The sequence below is a fragment of the Triticum aestivum genome, chromosome 7D (assembly GCF_018294505.1).
Source record: "Triticum aestivum cultivar Chinese Spring chromosome 7D, IWGSC CS RefSeq v2.1, whole genome shotgun sequence".
NCBI classification, from domain to species: Eukaryota; Viridiplantae; Streptophyta; class Magnoliopsida; order Poales; family Poaceae; genus Triticum; species Triticum aestivum.
The window spans coordinates 556,285,437-556,297,249 of NC_057814.1; positions in this window are offsets into that span (position 1 = coordinate 556,285,437).

Here is an 11,813-nt window from a genome sequence, read left to right on the forward strand (position 1 = left end):
CTTGTTGAAGGTTAATATAGCACACTTGACGAAAAATCGTTGTGGTTTTGATGCATAGGTAAGAACGGTTCTTGCTCAGCCCGTAGAAGCCACGTAAAACTTGCAACAACAAAGTAGAGGACGTCCAAATTGTTTTTGTAGGGCATGTTGTGATGTGATATGGTCAAGATATGATGCTAAATTTTATTGTATGAGATGATCATGTTTTGTAACAGAGTTATCGGCAACTGGCAGGAGCCATATGGTTGTCGCTTTATTGTATGCAATGCAATCGCCCTGTAATTGTTTTACTCTATCACTAAGCGGTAGCGATAGTCGTAGAAGCAATAGTTGGCGAGATGACAATGATGCTACGATGGAGATCAAGGTGTCGCGCCGGTGACGATGGTGATCATAATGGTGCTTTGGAGATGGATATCAAAGGAACAAGATGATGATGGTCATATCATATCACTTATATTGATTGCATGTGATGTTTATCCTTTATGCATCTTATTTTGCTTAGTTCGGCGATAGCATTATAAGATGATCTCTCACTAAATTTCAAGGTATAAGTGTTCTCCCTGAGTATGCACCGTTGCGAAAGTTCGTCGTGCCGAGACACCACGTGATGATCGGGTGTGATAAGCTCTACGTTCACATACAACGGGTGCAAGCCAGTTTTGCACACACAGAATACTCGGGTTAGACTTAACGAGCCTAGCATATGCAGATATGGCCTCGGAACACTGATACCGAAAGGTCGAGCGTGAATCATATAGTAGATATGATCAACATAGTGATGTTCACCATTGAAAACTACTCCATCTCACGTGATGATCGGACATGATTTAGTTGATTTGGATCACGTGATCACTTAGATGATTAGAGGGATGTTTATCTAAGTGGGAGTTCTTAAGTAATATGATTAATTGAACTTTAATTTATCATGAACTTAGTACCTGATAGTATTTTGCATGTCTATGTTGTTGTAGATCAATGGCCCGTGCTACTGTTCCCTTGAATTTTAATGCGTTCCTAGAGAAAGCTAAGTTGAAAGATGATGGTAGCAACTACACGGACTGGGTCCGTAACTTGAGGATTATCCTCATTGCTGCATAGAAGAATTACGTCCTGGAAGCACCGCTAGGTGCCAGGCCTGCTGCAGATGCTGCTAATGACGTTAAGAACGTTTGGCAAAGCAAAGCTGATGACTACTCAATAGTTCAGTGTGCCATGCTTTACGGCTTAGAACCGGGACTTCAACGTCGTTTTGAACGTCATGGAGCATATGAGATGTTCCAGGAGTTGAAGTTAATATTTCAAGCAAATGCCCGGATTGAGAGATATGAAGTCTCCAATAAGTTCTACAGCTGCAAAATGGAGGAGAATAGTTCTGTCAGTGAACATATACTCAGAATGTCGGGGTACCACAACCACTTGACTCAGCTAGGAGTTAATCTTCCTGATGATAGTGTCATTGACAGAGTTCTTCAATCACTGCCACCAAGCTACAAGAGCTTCGTGATGAACTATAATATGCAAGGGATGGGTAAGACAATTCCCAAGCTCTTCGCAATGCTAAAGGCTGCGGAGGTAGAAATCAAGAAGGAGCATCAAGTGTTGGTGGTCAACAAGACCACCAGTTTCAAGAAAAAGGGTAAATGGAAGAAGGGGAACTTCAAGAAGAACGACAAGTAAGTTGCTGCTCAAGTGAAGAAGCCCAAGTCTGGACCTAAGCCTGAGACTGAGTGCTTCTACTGCAAAGGGACTGGTCAGTGGAAGCGGAACTGCCCCAAGTATTTGGCAGATAAGAAGGATGGCAAGGTGAACAAAGGTATATGTGATATACATGTGTACCTTATTAATGCTCGCAGTAGTGCCTGGGTATTTGATACTGGTTCTGTTGCTAATATTTGCAACTCGAAAAAGGGACTACGGATTAAGAGAAGATTGGCTAAGGACGAGGTGACAATGCGCGTGGGAAATGGTTCCAAAGTCGATGTGATCGCCGTCGGCACGCTACCTCTACATCTACCTTCGGGATTTGTTTTAGACCTGAGTAATTGTTATTTGGTGCCAGCGTTAAGCATAAACATTGTATCTGGATCTTGTTTGATGCGAGGCGGTTATTCATTTAAATCCGAGAATAATGGTTGTTCTATTTATATGAGTAATATCTTTTATGGTCATGCACCCTTGAAGAGTGGTCTATTTTTGTTAAATCTCGATAGTAGTGACACACATATTCATAATATTGAAGCCAAAAGATGCAGAGTTGATAATGATAGTGCAACTTATTTGTGGCACTGCCGTTTGGGTCATATTGGTGTAAAGCGCATGAAGAAACTCCATTCTGATGGACTTTTGGAACTTGATTATGAATCACTTGGTACTTGCGAACCATGCCTCATGGGCAAGATGACTAAAACTCCGTTCTCCGGAACAATAGAGCGAGCAACAGATTTATTGGAAATCATACATACTGATGTATGTGGTCCAATGAACATTGAGGCTCGCGGCGGGTATCGTTATTTTCTGACCTTCACAGATGATTTGAGCAGATATGGGTATATCTACTTGATGAAACATAAGTCTGAAACATTTGAAAAGTTCAAAGAATTTCAGAGTGAAGTGGAAAATCATCATAACAAGAAAATAAAGTTTCTGCGATCTGATCGTGGAGGAGAATATTTGAGTTACGAGTTTGGTCTTCATTTGAAACAATGCGGAATAGTTTTGCAACTCACGCCACCCGGAACACCACAGTGTAATGGTGTGTCTGAACGTCGTAATCATACTTTACTAGATATGGTACGATCTATGATGTCTCTTACTAATTTACCGCTATCGTTTTGGGGTTATGCTTTAGAGACGGTTGCATTCACGTTAAATAGGGCACCATCTAAATCCGTTGAGACGACACCTTATGAACTGTGGTTTGGCAAGAAACCCAAGTTGTCGTTTCTTAAAGTTTGGGGCTGCGATGCTTATGTGAAAAATCTTCAACCTGATAAGCTCGAACCCAAATCAGAGAAATGTGTCTTCATAGGATACCCAAAGGAGACTGTTGGGTACACCTTCTATCACAGATCCGAAGGCAAGACATTCGTTGCTAAGAATGGATCCTTTCTAGAGAAGGAGTTTCTCTCGAAAGAAGTGAGTGGGAGGAAAGTAGAACTTGATGAGGTAACTGTACCTGCTCCCTTATTGGAAAGTAGTTCATCACAGAAATCAGTTCCTGTGACTACTACACAAATTAGTGAGGAAGCTAATGACGATGATCATGTAACTTCAGATCAAGTTACTACTGAACCTCGTAGGTCAAACATAGTAAGATCCACACCAAACTGGTACGATAATCCTGTTTTGGAGGTCATGTTACTTGACCATGACGAACCTATGAACTATGAGGAAGCGATGATGAGCCCTTCCACGAAATGGCTTGAGGCCATGAAATCTGAGATGGGATCCATGTATGAGAACAAAGTGTGGGCTTTGGTTGACTTGCCTGATGATCGGCAAGCCATCGAGAATAAATGGATTTTCAAGAAGAAGACTGACGCTGACGGTAATGTTACTGTCTACAAAGCTCGACTTGTTGCGAAAGGTTTTTGACAAGTTCAAGGAGTTGACTACGATGAGATCTTGTCACCCGTAGGGATGCTTAAGTCCGTCCGAATCATGTTAGCAATTGCTGCATTTTATGATTATGAAATTTGGCAAATGGATGTAAAAACTGCATTCCTGAATGGATTTCTGGAAAAGAGTTGTATATGATGCAACCCGAAGGTTTTATCGATCCAAAGGATGCTAACAAAGTGTGCAAGCTCCAGCGATCCACTTACGGACTAGTGCAAGCATCTCGGAGTTGGAATAAACGTTTTGATAGTGTGATCAAAGCATATTGTTTTATACAAACTTTTGGAGAAGCTTGTATTTACAAGAAAGTGAGTGGGAGCTCTGTAGCATTTCTAATATTATATTTGGATGACATATTGTTGATTGGAAATGATATAGAATTTCTAGATAGCATAAAAGGATACTTGAATAAAAGTTTTTCAATGAAAGACCTCGGTGAAGCTGCTTATATATTGGGCATCAAGATCTATAGTGATAGACCAAGACGCTTAATTGGACTTTCACAAAGCACATACCTTGAGAAAGTTTTGAAGAAGTTCAAAATGGATCAAGCAAAGAAAGGGTTCTTGCCTGTGTTACAAGGTGTGAAGTTGAGTCAGACTCAATGCCCGACCACTGCAGAAGATAGATAGAAAATGAAAGTCATTCCCTATGCTTCAGCCATAGGTTCTATCATGTATGCAATGCTGTGTGCCAGACCTGATGTGTGCCTTGCTATTAGTTTAGCAGGGAGGTACCAAAGTAATCCAGGAGTGGATCACTGGACAGCGGTCAAGACTATCCTGAAATACCTGAAAAGGACGAAGGATATGTTTCTCATTTATGGAGGTGACAAAGAGCTCGTCGTAAATGGTTACGTCGATGCAAGCTTTGACACTGATCCAGATGACTCTAAGTCACAAACCAGATACATATTTATATTGATCCAGATGTCAGTTGGTGCAGTTCTAAGCAAAGCGCGTGGCGGGATCTATGTGTGAAGCGGAGTACATAGCTGCTTCGGAAGCAGCAAATGAAGGAGTCTGGATGAAGGATTTCATATTCGATCTAGGTGTCATACCTAGTGCATTGGGTCCAATGAAAATCTTTTGTGACAATACTGGTGCAATTGCCTTGGCAAAGGAATCCAGATTTCACAAGAGAACCAAGCACATCAAGAGACGCTTCAATTCCATCCGCGATCAAGTCAAGGAGGGAGACATAGAGATTTGCAAGATACATATGGATCTGAATGTTGCAGACCCGTTGACTAAGCCTCTCTCACGAGCAAAACATGATTAGCACCAAGACTCCATGGGTGTTAGAATCATTACTGTGTAATCTAGATTATTGACTCTAGTGCAATTGGGAGACTGAAGGAAATATGCCCTAGAGGCAATAATAAGATGTTATTTATATTTCCTTATATCATGATAAATGTTTATTATTCATGCTAGAATTGTATTAACCGGAAACTTAGTACATACATAGACAAAAAGAGTGTCAGTAGTATGCCTCTACTTGACTAGCTCGTTGAATCAAAGATGGTTAAGTTTCCTAGCCATAGACATGAGTTGTCATTTGATTAATGGGATCACATCATTGGAGAATGATGTGATTGACTTGACCCATCCGTTAGCTTAGCACGATGATCGTTTAGTTTATTGCTATTGCTTTCTTCATGACTTATACATGTTCCTATGACTATGAGATTATGCAACTCCCGAATACCGGAGGAACACTTAGTGTGCTATCAAATGTCACAATGTAACTGGGTGATTATAAAGATGCTCTACAGGTGTCTCCGATGGTGTTTGTTGAGTTGGCATAGATCGAGATTAGGATTTGTCACTCCGATTGTCGGAGAGGTATCTCTAGGCCCTCTCGATAATGCACATCACTATAAGCCTTGCAAGCAATGTGACTAATGAGTTAGTTGTGGGATGATGCATTATGGAACGGGTAAAGAGACTTGCCGATAACGAGATTGAACTAGGTATTGAGGTACCGACGATCGAATCTCGGGCAAGTAACATACCGATGACAAAGGGAACAACGTATGTTGTTATGTGGTTTGACCGATAAAGATCTTCGTAGAATATGTAGGAACCAATATCAGCATCCAAGTTCCACTATTGGTTATTGACCGGAGATGAATCTCGGTCATGTCTACATAGTTCTCGAACCCGTAGGGTCCGCACGCTTAACGTTCGATGACGATCGGTATTATGAGTTTATGCGTTTTGATGTACCGAAGATAGTTCCGGGTCCCGGATGTGATCATGGACATGACGAGGAGTCTCGAAATGGTCGAGACATACAGATTTATATATTGGACGGCTATGTTCGGACACCGAAAGTGTTCCGGATAAAACTAGAGTGCCGGAGGGTTATCGGAACCTCCGGGGGAACTAATGGGCCTCGATGGGCCTTAGTGGAGAGAGAGGGGCGGCCAGGGCAGGCCGCACGCCCCCTCCCCCTTGAGTCCGAATCGGACTAGGAAGGGGGGCGCCCCCCTTTCCTTCCCCCTCTCCCTCTCCTTCCTCCCCCTCTCTCCGTTTTGGTGGAAACCTACTAGGACTTGGAGTCCTAGTAGGATTCCCCTCTTGGGGGCGCGCCAAGGAGGGCCGGCCAGCCTCCCCCTCCCTCCTTTATATACGTGGCGAGGGGGGCGCCCTAGGACACACAAGTTGATTGTTTAGCCGTGTGTGGTGCCCCCCTCCACAGATTTCCACCTCGGTCATATCGTTGTAGTGCTTAGGCGAAGCCCTGCGTCGGCAACTTCATCATCACCGTCATCACGCTGTCGTGCTGACGAAACTCTCCCTCGACCTCAGCTGGATCTTGCTACCTCTTGAGCATGCGTTGGTTTTCCCTTGAAGAGGAAAGGGTGATGCGACAAAGTAGAGTAAGTATTTCCCTCAGTTTTTGAGAACCAAGGTATCTATCCGGTAGGAGAGTACACGCAAATCGCCTAGTACCTGCACAAACAGTTAAGAACCTTGCAACCAACGCGATAAAGGGGTTGTCAATCCCTTCACGACCACTTGCAAAAGTGAGATCTGATAAAGATAATAAGATAAATATTTTTGGTATTTTTGTCGTATAGATTTTAAAATAAACGGCAATAGAAATAGCTTGTGGACGGGAGATTAATATGATGGAAAATAGACCCGGGGGCCATAGGTTTCACTACTGGCTTCTCTCAAGATAGCATATTTTACGGTGGGTGAACAAATTACTGTCGAGCAATTGATAGAAAAGCGCATAGTTATGAGAATATCTAGGCATGATCATGTATATAGGCATCACGTCCGTGTCAAGTAGACCGAAATGATTCTGCATCTACTACTATTACTCCACACATCGACCACTATCTAGCATGCATCTAGAGTATTAAGTTCATAAGAACAGAGTAATGCATTAGGCAAGATGACATGATGTAGAGGGATAAACTCAAGCAATGTGATATAACCCCCATCTTTTTATCCTTGATGGCAACAATACAATACGTGCCTTGCTGCCCCTGCTGTCACTGGGAAAGGACACCGCAAGATTGAACCCAAAGCTAAGCACTTCTCCTATTGCAAGAAAGATCAATCTAGTAGGCCAAATCAAACTGATAATTCGAAGAGACTTGCAAATATATACAATTATGCATATAAGAATACAGAGAAGAATCAAATATTGTTCATAGATAATCTTGATCATAAACCCACAATTCATCGAATCTCGACAAACACACCGCAAAAAGTATTACATCAAATAAATCTCCAAGAGAATCGAGGAGAACTTTGTATTGAGATCCAAAGAGAGAGAAGAAGCCATCTTGCTAATAACTATGGACCTGAAGGTCTGTGGTAAACTACTCACACATCATTGGAGAGGCTATGGTGTTGATGTAGAAGCCCTCCGTGATCGATTCCCCCTCCGGCGGAGCGCCAAAAAAGGCCCCAAGATGGGATCTCACTGACAGTGTCCTGGACTAGGGGGTACTCATCACGTCGTCTCCCGATCAGTTGGATTGGGCCGAGGACCCCCATGGCCGTATACTCATGGGCCAGTTCGGACAGCTGCCGCATACAAGGAAGATTCCACAAGACTTGATAATCAAGACAAGGACTCCTCCCCACCGGCGTATTCGGCTAGGACTCTTGTTATCCTAGGCCTCTGGTGCATTATATAAACTGAGGCCAGGCTAGTCGATAGATCATATACAACAATCACAATCATAATCATAGGCTAGCTTCTAGGGTTTAGCCTCTACGATCTCGTGGTAGATCAACTCTTGTAATACTCATATCATCAAGATCAATCAAGCAGGAAGTAGGGTATTACCTCCATAGAGAGGGCCCGAACCTGGGTAAACCTCGTGTCCCCCGTCTCCTATTACCATCGATCCTAGACGCACAGTTCGGGACCCCCTACCCGAGATCCGCCGGTTTTGACACCGAAATTGGTGCTTTCATTGAGAGTTCCGCTGTGTGATCGGCAAAAGGATCAATGGCTCGACTGCAGATCAACTGCGACGTCGGCTTCTTCGTCACCGGCTCGGCTGGTCACCTTGGCCGGACCAAGGACTGTGCCCTACCTCCGATCGTCATGTTCGGATGAGGGCCTTCATCAGCATCAACTCCGATCTCTATCAAGATCATGGAGGAATCATCCAGGGAGCCCGGGGGCTCAACGTCAACATTGCCCTCGGGCGACCGTGCTGTTTTTCTGGACAGCGAACTTGTATCCGCCGCCACCGCCTCCTCAAATGTCGTTTTAATGATTGCTTTGGTGGGATTGTGCGGAATTGAGTCTACAACAACCCCGGAAAATTTCGTCGAGTTTCGATGGAGGAATCTCTGGCAATCCGCGATATACCGGAGACCTGTCAAATCTGGACGGGAATCTGGACGAGTTTAGGGCGTGGTGTCTAGCTTCTAGCTTGGACGTCCTTTAGAAGATCCAACCGTTGATCAGCTGCGGAATTCCTATATCTACCATCCCTCAAAATTTCATCTCGACCCGACCGTCCAAACTTTGGGAACCTTCCGATTAGTGCATCACTTTTCGGATCTGTTTTCTGCGGGAAAACGAATCCGACCCGAGTTCGTCTTTTTATGAACGGGATTTCGGACATCCTTTTTGAAGGAAGTTTTGTATGGGGTATTGTGTTTTGTTCCCGAACACATCCCACTAACTTTAAAATCTTTTGAACATGATCCTCACCATCATGCCGGTGTCAAACCAGTCCCGCAATATTGCTCCACGACTGCCGACCTGCGCTAGACACGTCGTCACTTTGTTGAGCCGAGCTCAACTTCTTCGGATCATCATCTCGGCGAGCCAAACAGGAGTTCGGCATTGCGAAGGATAAACCATCACCAACATCGCTGCCCCATGGATTACACGAAGCGGGCACGCCGGCATCGCCGCACGGTCACTTCATCAAGCCGGCATTGACCACGTCACGAGTCACGACCTGCATCGGCAGGGCCACATTGTTGCTTTTTCAAGCCGATGTCCATCACGCCGATCTACTTCGACTCATCGGCTGACATCGAGGCTTCAGCACCTCGGCTGGACCGGGGGCTTCGCCATCTCTTCATCAACCTACTCCGGAGACTTCGGTGTCACCAGTCAACCGGCTTCGTCACGTTAGCTGGACCGGGGGCTTTGCCTCGGCGAGCCAACCTTTACCAGCATCGCCATGCCGTCGCTTCACCGCCCATTAGGCAATGAGAATGCGGATCGAGTCCCAATTTTGGGAGTCACTTTTCTTTGGATTGCTACAATAAATAAACCAGGTGCTATTAATCCTAGTATTTTTTGCTTGTTTGGGTTTATTTTTCCCAAGGAATTATTACTCTGGTTTGTCCATCATCTGTACACAGGTCTATCAAATTATGGCCGCATTAACGACGGTCGCGTGGTGGTTCGGTCATTTTCCGTACATAGTCCGGCGAACGCCGCATCCGGAACTCGGACCGACCTGTGATTTCAGGCTTTGCCACACCTTTACCGCATCACGCCGACGCCCTGCATCGACATTGACTTCGGCGCCAGGCCATATTTCTTTTATTACTCACTTTGCATAAATTATTTATTATGCAACATTTTTTTAATTTATCATTATTATTATTATCTCCGGTTTGCAGTATTTTTTGTGCACAGGTAAATGATTCGGGTCGGGCAGTGTTGTCACCTCGGCGTACTGACATACCACGTCACCTCGGCTGGACGGGGGGCTTAGTCAACACCTCATTAACCCACGCCGGGGACTTCGGCGGCCTGCATTGGTCGCACTATGTCACCTCTTCGGAGTGCCAGTTCTTCGCTCGGCCACATCGGGCTTGGGGGCTGAGACCTTGTCCCGCACCAAGCTCGGACCGCGTCATCAATGCCGAACACATTAACCAGCTAAGTCGCTTTGACGCTCAAAAACTCCCAGTTTTAAATTTTGTTCGATTCGACCAAGCATTATACCTTTTTGGCAAAAAGTGGCTTGTGGAAAACTTCCTTGTCGAAACTTTGTTTGTGACACACAAATTCAAATACCCCGTTTACTTGGGGCTTCCTTTATGAAGATTTTCCTCTTGCATATGATTATACTTGTACGGCTTCGTTCCTTGTTCGTGTATTACGCCACAATATGCACCATATTGACTTAAGCGATTTGCAAGCTGGGTTGCCTCGCTCTTGTATTTACCCCTACGTTCCCGATTGTTCGGCTAGGGAGTAAAGGGAGCAACTCTGCGATTATCACGATCGGGTCATCCGAGCTGGACCTCAGACTGGGTGAAGCCGAAAGCTAGCGCTCTTATTGTTTTCAATTATGGTCGGCACACAATGGAACTCATGAGTACAAAAAATCTATTGCACAAGTCTCATAGTAACAATGAGCACCGAAGAAAGGTATCGGTGGGGGTACTATTTTCTTCGAAGATGCTTCTTACACTTTGTCAGTAATATAACATAAGTTCCCTGAGTGCGCTTTGTCTGTTACAGCCTTATGGCCTGATTGCCTGGTTATCGGAAACACCGTCGATATTCTTGACAGGTGGAGTACATAATACTTTTCGGCCCTTGACCGAAGAGGGAGAAGCCGACGGTCGGTTAAGACGCGTATAAAGTTCGGATGAACGCATATATGATATTAGTACTTCAGTACATACAATCATTATGCATAAAACTCTTTTACCCAAGTCACTTGGGGGCTCTTAAGTTTATATGAGCCGTTTTATAATAAGTGTTCTTCTTCTTAGTCGTTGCAAAGTTTATTATTATTATTATTTATCACTCCTTTTTCGACGCGAGTGTCTGGTCACTAGCCGGGGAGCCTAATTTCTCTCTCAAAGCCGCTAGAGTTTAGTTTGCTAAATTGGCCTAACGAGAAGCCGTAGGATGACCCGCTTGAGGTCTTGAGATAAGATGTGCCATGATAAAGCATGACAGAAGCACCTTTTTTTCTAAGACCAATTTTCGATTTGGCACCGAACACTTGATCTAGTTCGAGCGTCTAGTTTTTACTGAAGTTTTCAGTTCTCCAAGCCTATGGCACTTTTAAACTATTTGTGTGTTTCCAGCATTAGTCTCGTAGTGCGGCGCCGGACACCTTTAGGGATTCGGAAAAAACATTCTCGGACATTGCTATATATACATCGGTTTCGAATTGTGTCTTTGGTCAGTAGTTGGGTTGCTCGGCTCCTGTGCTTGCCTCCGACGTTCTGCTTTGTTCGGCTAGGTGCGCAATGGGAGAACCACTGCGATTGTGCTTCCAGCTAGCATGGTTAAGCGCCTCAGTGGAGAAAGCCGAAAACTGACTGTCACAGTAAGTGTAAACTGGTCAGTGATCCGATGACTGTGTTAAATGACGGGCGGTTCATAGTATTGGCCGAAGTGTTTATGGCTTGACCTCGACTGTCGCCAAACACTAACCGGAGGCTAGTAACTGGCCTTCCAACTTTAAGCTCCTATGACTAAGTGAAAGTTATAACGCCCGCATATCTGATTGCCTCGTTTCTGCTAACACAACCGCCTCCGGGCACCGAGACGTCGGCTAAGGGTTGTTTTGTTAGTGCGGAAACACCCTGCGTAGTATCTACCAAGGGGTAGAAGCCGATGATGGGCCACTTTCAACTGATAAACGGTCGCAATGGAGTCAAAATAATGATGTAAAGTACTTGGATACATAGAATAATTGCACATAATCTGTGATTTTA